The sequence below is a fragment of the Dendroctonus ponderosae genome, unplaced genomic scaffold, assembly GCF_020466585.1.
Source record: "Dendroctonus ponderosae isolate FM_Combo_2020 unplaced genomic scaffold, Dpon_F_20191213v2 Dpon_F_20191213_6, whole genome shotgun sequence".
Classification (NCBI taxonomy): Eukaryota; Metazoa; Arthropoda; class Insecta; order Coleoptera; family Curculionidae; genus Dendroctonus; species Dendroctonus ponderosae.
The window spans coordinates 11,411,987-11,422,294 of NW_026018814.1; the positions used below are offsets into that span (position 1 = coordinate 11,411,987).

General features: G+C 32.4%; 1 protein-coding gene across 1 annotated transcript in view; it reads right to left on the bottom strand.

The window, feature by feature from the left end:
• The window catches only part of LOC109545111 (nephrin), a gene marked incomplete at its 3' end in the record, with an annotated part of 199,135 nt that overhangs the window by 119,908 nt on the left and 68,919 nt on the right, over nucleotides 1–10,308 (bottom strand).

The following is a 10,308-nucleotide window of genomic DNA, read 5'->3' on the forward strand; positions in this document are numbered from 1 at the left end:
GAACAAAGGGATACGTAATACATATTAAATTTCCAATAAGAACATTTTTCGTTGGAACGCAATTTGAGCAGCTGCCAAAGACCTCAAATAATAATATATGGAAAATATCTACACAATTTTGGTTGAATGGGTTACAACCTCAAAATGTATCGCATTTTCGGCATTATAATAAATTAAATATGCGGGATACCTTCGAAACTATGTCTCATAAAAGCTCATTAGAAAATCGATGATATCTTCAACTTACTCGTATATTTTCAGTTCCACATTCCAAAGCTAAACAGCTTCCGAACTATTAAATTTTCTTTCTCTTTTTGCTGATCGAAATTAACTGGAAGAAAAATTTATGAAAAATCAGCTATTAATATATTGTCTCAAACAACATAACAAATATTTGCATAAAGGTAAAAACCCAAAGAAGTAGAAAATTGTTGACAAAGTTCTAAAGTAAGAACCAGTAATAAAATCAAGGGCAAAAAAACGCATAGACAGTCATCCAGATCCTACCGGAAATAGTGATTTCTCTTATAAGAAAAAGAAAACAAAGTTAAATGCTTAAATGAAAAAAAAAATGAGCACTAAAACTAGTTTAGGTATCAAAACTAGTTTTAATTTCGTGGGTGAATTTCAAACTTAATGAATAAAGTATCGACAAAAAATTGCAAGAACTGTGTGTTAAAACAAAACTTGAAAAATGTGCGAAATGAAACAATTGAACTAGACAGACCACAAACACTAAACAGAAAAACTGCTGAAATTCGTTTGATCGCACAAATTTAGGACAACATTTGCAAACACGGCAACAAAATGAAAACAAATTGCCAAAACCAAAATCCGCCTTTAAATTAATAAAATGTCGTTTATCATGGAGAATATAAACTCCAAACTCCCCAATACTGGGAGAATTAAAATGCCTCTCAAACTGAACGAGTTATTCAGTTCACTAAATTGGAATAATAATGTACTTGACAAACTGATCATGAAGCTTAAACTCATCGGAATAAATCCACTTGGTGAACGGTGTACAATCTTTCACAGCTCCCGATCAAATAGAATAAACCAATACATTTAAAAGCAATTTATTTCCGAATAATTTACCATTGTAGATGTCTACATCCAGATCAGATATTGCTTGTTGAATTATTTTCCTTTAGAATTGCAAGTCTTCATATATTTAACGTAATAATAAGACTAAATGTATTCGAAAGAAAACGAGTTCGAAATGAAAATTTAATTTCAACGTATTAAATGTTTTAATTAAAAATTACAAATAAAATAAACTACAAGTTCGTAGGCTCATGGGTCTGGCGGTATGGTCAGCTGTTCAAAAAACGAAATAACTTGTAAAATACGGAAAAATTTGCGCCCCTACAGCCAAGATAAAAGAAATTCTTTAAAAGGCAATTTAACTCCGGCTTATCCCTATGCTGGAAAAGAACGAATGGATTTACTTCTGATTTTTCACAGTAATCCTTTATCGACAAACATAATGTATGCGGATCCTGAATTCGAATTAAATGCAGTGTAATTCTCGTTAACTTGAGAATGGGTTCAATCAATGATGGATTCAATTCATCAGATTATTAATGGATACCAATTTTTATGGTGGCATCGAACAGTTTAAGTTTTTGAAATAGTAGCAAACTGCTGTTTGCTGTGTTTGACTAGAATTCAGAAAACAATTCGGACTGTCGGAACTGCACACAAATCGCACGATTCATATCTCAAACTCACACATTTTCAGCAAAAAGAAACACCTTAAATAAACATCTGAGCTGTTTTCAAATCATGGATCGTGTTTTATTGAAAACGTATCTCCTTGGCAAAGCCAGAAGCGGTTCAATTATCTTTCCTTATTGTAATCACTGAAACGAGATACAAAGAGAATCCGCAAAAATCCGAGAGCAAACTTTCAACCAATGCATTCTTTGTAATAAATTGCAACGCGTTTATCTTTCCGCAAGAGTGGCAAAAGCATTTATCTGTGGTCGGTTCCCGTCGAGTGTTTCCCAAAAATATAACTCAGCGCGTAAAAATAAAACAGTCCGACAACTTTCCGCAATAACTGCAAGCATTTAAATGAAATTAAAGTTAAAACTATGAGGCGATGGACATCTAGAAAATGGCGATTATTGATTTTGATGAGATGTCTAAAAAAGTATATGTTGCATATATAGAACCAAAAATATTCAAATATCACCTCAACAATTTCCGGTATTTTATTAGGAAGTAAATTATTTTATTAAATAAGCGTCGAATCACATAAAAGGGAGAAATTCTGACTCGTGATTGCTGACAATAATTCCTGCATTTGGTTTCCTAAGTGCTTCCCCAGCGTTTGATGCTTACCTCGTTCCCTCAACGCAGGTATACTCAAGTACGTTGTTTTATACTTGTCTTGCATTTTCCAAAAGAAACAAACGCAGTTAAATCCCTGGGAATAAGCGCATATAAACCTCCTGGTCTGTTCGTGTTTTATCAAAATTATAACCGTAAGTAACGCAAATTTAGCCTTTATCCAGTCTGTTCTCACTTTAAACAGAATGAGGTTTAAAACATTAAATACCTAGATTTTGTTACGGTTCTAAATTTAAGCTCAATCTGCTTGAACACGTGAATTTTACTGAAATATCTCGATAGGCTGATGAAAATAATTCACCACTTTCACGATCGCTTTTCAGAATTAAGGCCTAGATGCAGGCCACATTTCGTTTGTATGCTAGTTCCTATTAGGGATGGTCGGTATTTAACGTAACCGCGAAAATAACATTGTTCCAAACGTGTAACCTGAAACCGTAGTTACAGCTAGCAAATTTAACCAGTTGTTTTTGGAACCGTCTCATAAACCGGAAAAAGCCGTTCGCAACAGCACAGTACCGATGCGAGACCGTCGAGCATCTATCTAGCTGCAGCCGTTTGCCAATTTAACCGTTCTTTTTGGAACCGTCTCATAAAACCGAAACAGTTGAACGCACTTCGAACCAGCTGCAGCCGTTTTCCGATTAAAAGGTTGTTTTTGAAACCTTCTCATAAAACCGTAACGGCGGTGCGCACCAGCACAGAACCAAGTATATGCCTATAATCAGCAAACTACGTAGAATGTACATTTGCACATGAGCTATGCCCAAATTTAGAGTCTAAGACATAAATTCCATCACAGTTGAAATGTAAAATAATTAACGTTGTAACAACAATGTGCACCTGCATTTAAGCAAGCGTGCCATTTTTAGATATAAATTCAGCCACAAGATGAAATGAAAGTTAGTTATATAGGCGTTGTAAGGTCGACATAATTTTTAAAATTATTTTTTGGTGGGACCAACATTTACTCGGGTAATACTTCGAACTCAGTAAAAAGTATCTGCAAAAATTTTTATTTTTAAACCTTAATTAATTTTTAAATGAAAATAAGATTTTTAAACATTTTTTCAAATAAAGCGAATATTTTATTTAATCAGTTTTTATTTATATATTTTATCTAGTTTATTATCAGTTTTTTGTTCTTTAAGCAGGTACTTCTGACCAATGTTTTGTTTTTTATTTTAGAATATTTTATTTTATCTAAGAGCTTTAGTTAGAAAATATTCTTTTAATAAATTAAATCATTATTTGTCATTACTATTTCTACCATCATCATTGCGCATGTTTAATGAAAATTTTTAAAAATAACATGTTCCTTTTGAAACCGCATTTGGAAACCTATTACCAACGTGAACTGGAACGTCGGAACCTTGTTACAGAAAAATAACCGTTTATCCCACCTCTAGTTGCTATGTATTATTAACAGCCTTCACTTTTACTTTACTTTTTAATTTACTCATTTCGAAGTGACCAAATAGTTATAACCTTCCATACATGCGAAACATATTCGGCTGCAAAGTAAACTGTTACTTTCCAAACTGATTTTAACTAAAGGCTCGGTTATGCAGTTAGGAAAGCGATCGTTATTTAAAATCCAATTATATAGCTTTTCGTTTTAGTATTGACGCTTATTGATGGCGGTAAAAACTTTTGAATGGGTAAAGTTCTATTAGTAATGCTGAAATTAGTATGCATTGCTTGGAAGTTATTCAAATGAGCCTTGCCGTTAACGCGGTACATTTTTCAATTAGATACGATGAAAATTCTTGTTTAATGAGCAGTTTTATCGATACATTAATACATAGAGATATCCAAGATAAGTGGTTACCAAACAAAAAAATAAAGCCAACCATAAAATAAAAATTGGCCCCAACGTAAAATATCAGCGAATATTTCCGGTTCATTTGTTCGGCCCAATATGGACAAAGTTGCTGATAACTCGTTAAAACTTCGTCCTTATTTACTGCTGATTGGAAAACAACAATAAGGGATAATTTATTAAGAGTCAATCGATGTAATAGGATCAGATTAAACGGGGATGCAAAGAAAAATGTTTGTTTTGAAGATAAAATCGCTTAATTTGAAGAACTTTGTTGTTTTCTAATGCCCTAGGGATCAATATTTATAATTGAAACTTGGTTGAAGTATTTTTTTATAAAAATGTCACTCCAATAAGTAAGTCTGGTGAACACGAAGTGAAGTACGCAAGTGGATAATAGTGAAAATGTCAGACAATTGAGAAAGCAGATACTCCACAAAAGAGGCTCTGGAAAAATCCTCGACTGTTTCATTCTTAGTATTATATTGTATTATTTAAAGCCTATAGCTAATTAATATTTTTTTATGCTTTCTGAAAAAAACAAGCTTAAAAATTGGTTGCTTTAGAAACAAATTCCAACTTAAGAACTATTTTAAGGAGTCATTCATTGTGTGCATTTACGACTCTAGGTAGGAAAAAACTTTACAAAATGATGGCTGTATCCAAGGTATGGCTTACGTCCTTTTACGACTGAACGGCAGACACACTTTGTTGCAAAACTTTAACCACAGCTGAAGTGACTGAAACATTTCTTAAAAGTGTCTTTTGAAAATTGAAATACTCCGATTGGAAATGGTTAAAAAATCATCCAGAGAGGTTATAATATTTGGTAGAATTATTAAATCATTATTAATATGTAACTCATGGCCAATGGGGATGTTCAACCACTTCAATAAATGACTATCATTACTAGAACCTAACGATTTTTGAAAGGAGACAGTCGCGGACATTTTGAACCGAAACGATCTTAACGAGGAATCTAAATGGACTGATTATCACTTAGAGTTACTTGAAATCCTAAAGGGTAAGTAGTAAATTTGCTGGTGTTCTAAATAACGTGTTAATTTGAGCCAGCTTTAGCAACAACACAGGGAACTGAGATTCAGAGAAAATTTCAAATAGAAGAAGTTATTTATCCGCGAAATTGAACCTTATTCTTATACTTATTGATAATAAGTATTTATAAATTGCATATGTTTCATTCATGAATACATTCAATCAATTAAATCTGACGCCAATCATTAACAATAATTATTGCGTTTTAGCAAATATTTCATTAGCATTTCGGGTTCGAGTATTTGTTTAATTCAGCTAATTAGTGTTGAATATTATGAACAATTTGGTCCATAATTTAATATTAGCTAACGCAATCAGCGCTCTCATTAAGCTTCTGCACACCTGTTATTCACGAGAGAACGGTCTGAACATGGACACAAAACCCCAGTCAACTTATGTCCGATTTATATCTTAATCACCTGGAGCCGACTGTTATCTTAATTACGAAACAAAATTTTACAATTAAAGAGCTACAGTACTCAGAGCACCGTTTTTGCTCATTCAGAGACAGATTAACACGACGTGCGACGATTAATGAATGAATGTTTCTATTGAACATTTGAAGTAGAAAACCAGAGGTTAATTAGAAGTTTAATTAAAGCATTCCCCCAGTAAGCGTTCTTCAAAAGGTAAATTATACGTTTAATTTTACAACCATTTCAGTTTTTTTTAAATCAGGGTCGTGGGCTTACCTATATTTCTGAATAATTTATTTTATTTCCGACTAGAGAATCAAGAGCATGGTTTTATCATACGTCGGATTTTTGCAGGCTACTTTACGAGTCCCCGTTAATTAAACCGAGGGTGTCGGAACAGTAAAACTCATTTAATTAAAATGTGTCGAAACGTTTTTACGCGACGAATGAATTCTGAGGGAGGTAAGTGTCAGGGGGCAACCATACGAAAAATTGATAAGTAAAGGTTTAAAAGAATTTAGAAAAAGGCCAACAAATATCTCCGTTTACCCATGGTTTTACCATTTTTGCGGATTTCATTCGCATATGTTTGTTCAATAAATGCATATAATATAGGTATAAATTACATATTCGATTGCATACTATTTCGTCTGTAAATATTTAAAGCTGGCACAGAACTGCAAGCTAGTAGAATTACATCTGTAAAGCCCTAATCCACCCAAGTAGAAGCTAAATTAATACAGGTTCCAGGCTTTAAAACTTTCCAAAGCGAATTATGGTCCAAATATGATAATTTTTCTATTCATAAATAATAATAGGAGACACATCTTACAAAAATAAAATGAAAAAGTGAAATTCAGAAAAACGAAATCTAGCCCGTCTATAAATCTTGCAAATATATTAAAGGAATTTTGGTTTATCATTTAACGGTCATATTTCACGGCCATATTTTTTGGGTAACACTTTTCCTGATCCTAAATCAACGTTGCAGTAATCCGAGTTTCGTGATGTAATTTATGCGATGTCTGACAAATATTGAACCCCATTTTCTGCACCACAACAAAAAGGAGCGAAATAAAACAGGTGTATTGTGAATATGCTCGAGCTGATGGAAAAAGAACTTTTATAAGAATATTTATTATTCTTTCTTGTTTATGCAACGGAATAATTTATCACTGATGCTCATATGGCCTTATTGTGTCGTTTCCCTGAAAATATGAATATACGGGAAGAAAAAGAAATATGTTCCGGCTATGCGAGTAAAATATGCATAATAAGAGGCAATATAGCAGGCATATTTTCAGAATACAAAATTTCTACGAGTGGATTATTAATATGTATTCTTTGTAGTGCAGAACCAACAGCAAAAAAACCTCATCTTATAGCATATCTACATGGAATATTCTGTGTCTTTTACATTTCGGTCTATTACTACACAATTTTTCTCTCAAAAAATGTACTACTTTACTTTCATTGGAAACCAGGTTCATGCACCACACTGTGACAAATAGCTCTTCAGTTAAGGAGTGCATATTGGATGGGTTTTGTAGTTATATTTAAATGGTAATATATTAGCCACTCCTAAATCAAACCGGCCGTTGTTGCATAATTTATGTACTCGTTATATCCGACAAATATTAAACTGAACTCTCCATCTCTGACGGAGCGAAAAATGACGGAAATAAAGCTACCGCTTGCAAAATGAATATGGACAGTATTGAGCCTTAAGATGGAAGGAAATAGGAAGGAGCATTCATCAAGATATAACTGATATGGCTAACGGCTTAATCTGCTACATCAATATATTAGAAAGCCATAGCGGAAAGTTGTAACTGCAGATCGATTTTGTTTTAAGATCCACAAGATTTAAATTACTTTAGTTAAACGTTGTCCCTTAAATTTCATTCTTAAAATCAGACCAATTTAAAAAAGCGCTTTCAACTGTGAACACGATAGTTAAAAATATTTAAGAATAATAATGAAACTTTCAGCATCCTCAGAGCTGTAAAAGCGTTTTGGTCAGCCAGACCTCGAAACAATTTTTCGCTCCTATTTGAGTGTCCAAGCAGCATTAACAAAAACAGAGTTAAGTTACTTATCGATGAGACTCTTGTGTAAGAGAAATGTTTAAGAACAATGAAAAAAAGTTGTTATATTCTCTACGAAAGCCTCAGATTTACTATTGAAATAAATCATCTTGTAGATTTATAGAAACTGATCACCAGCTTTCCAATAGCGCGATTTACTCGAAGAAAGTAACGAAGCTTACGAAAGTTTCCATTGCGTATGTGCAATTAAACACAAAGCAACTAATTAGGTGCAGTTTGACAACACTTCTTTCAAAACACACTTATACACTTATAATAAATAAAATTTAACACTAAATTACATATTATTTGAGCTCGCCGACTGTTAAAGAGTGTACAATAAGCTGTCACTGACAACCAATAATTAATTACCCTCTGCTTTCATAACTGTGTTCAATAATGAATTGCAAAGAATTAGCATTAGTTAAACCTAATAGCGTACTACTACATGGATCGCTAAAACAAAGCATGGGATGCAGATTCAATTTAGCAAAATATATATTTGATGACGGATTTGAGTTCATTAGCAACATTTATTAAATGATGATAATTTTGCAAAGCCTTCCATATAGTCGAACCAAAGTATTATCAGTTACAAAAATACATTTTTACCATACTGAATCCTGGATCATAGTACTGCATCCTCTTTGCCTTGCACGACAACCCAGACAATCCCTTTTTTTTCACAACCACAACACTAATTAAACACAACGAAACGAATCCACTCGACATTGAAAAGATTTAAAATAGAATTTACTTTAAACTTAGTGCTAGAAATTTTTTACTTGTTTGTTTATTCAGCGCCAGATAAAATAAATTTGTACATACAAGGTAAATAAATAAAATAAATAATAATGAACCGGTTTATTTGTAATAACGTGTGATATTTTTAGGTCAGTAGTAATGGGTGATACAAAACGGGTAGATAAATAACTTACTCGCCAATTAATGCACAGTTGATACACCTGTTAACATCCTCAACTTCATAGGTTCAGACAAATCAGACGAGACAACAAGGCTTGCTTAGCTTTGTTGGATAATCTTGTGTTTAGCCCTTTGCTACCCCACCAACACAACCCACAAACAACCCAAAAAAAAATGTTGAATTTGTTCGACGTTCATTCATTTATTTGCCGTATAACATAAAATTAATCTTGACGATTCAAGAACGTTCTTGCCCATTTGAGACAATTTTTAAACAATTTTAAAAACGACTGTTTACATTTAAATTTATTAAGATGTACTCCTTAATAATGAGATGATGGACATCGAAGACGTACAAGGTAACTACTCCCAAAAGCAGAAGGCTTTGGTACTGGTTGAAGAAAATAAAATAAAAATTAATGCATTCAAAGAAAAATATTAGAAAATATCGAAGAGCCAGAAGACGAAGAAGACACAAAGATGTGGTCAAAAGGTTTTTAAAAACGAAATGTTTGTTGTTCTCACTGACGAAAATAATATCACTGTTTTTACAACAAGCCATTTAATTTTAGTTTAAATGTTTCAACTCGCTTTAAATTGTTTGATCCGATCAATCCAAATCAATGGGTTTAACAAATGGAAAACCGTTAATAGGAGGAAACAAAATTACCGCCCATTTAGCTCTTTGCCAATCAGCAAATTTATCCGATTTCAGGAAAAATAAAAATGTACCTACTTGTTGCCATTAGTAGAGCATTAAACTGGTTGAATTCATGATACTCTAATAGTATTAATTAACTACATTTAACATATAATAAAATGCATTGTAATAAATCCATATTTTGTTGGTTAGCGTAGTAAAATTATATATTATTTTTAATGCCGCATATAAATACACACTGTGATTCAGAAAAATGTGAAATGTCTCACAAGGCCTTATATCGCTTAAAGTTATAACGCACGAAAACGCACAAAAATGTGCTTCCTTGTGCTTCAATGCATTCGACGTTCCTAGATATTCTATTTATTATTATACATACATGTATATCATTTATATTTATAGTACATACTTTCCTGACTGTGTTTCAATTCCAAATCAAAATCAATTCCTGGGATTCAGTCATTTATTGTCTATTTATCAATTAAAATACGTTTTGGTGTTTTCCACCATCATCAGTTTCTCTAAAATAACAGATAGTAAAGAAAAATGTTTTCATTAATTTAAAAAACAATCACAGTTTGTCAACAGCTTCATCATATCACACATTAAAATACATCACAATTGCAACACTTTAAAACATTCTAAGATTAATTAGGCCTAACAGGTGATTAGTCAGGACAATCAATCTTGGGAAGAGACTAGAATTCTTTGTTCAAATACTCAATTATTTTTACTTACATGTGTAGCGTTGTTGCTACTTTAAGCCTTGGCATATATTTGGAGTATTAATTTTGTCCATTTTGCACACAAAGCGAACTACTGTTTATATTGATTTCTTTTACTTTCAGGTATTTTTCTTTCCATTCTAAGAATATTATTTTTGGTTTGCAAAATTCTTTAATATACCGGGTGTTAGTTAATATTCTATGTTTATTTCATTTAATTAATGTATGATATACTGAGCTAAGATTGTCGGTATCCGAT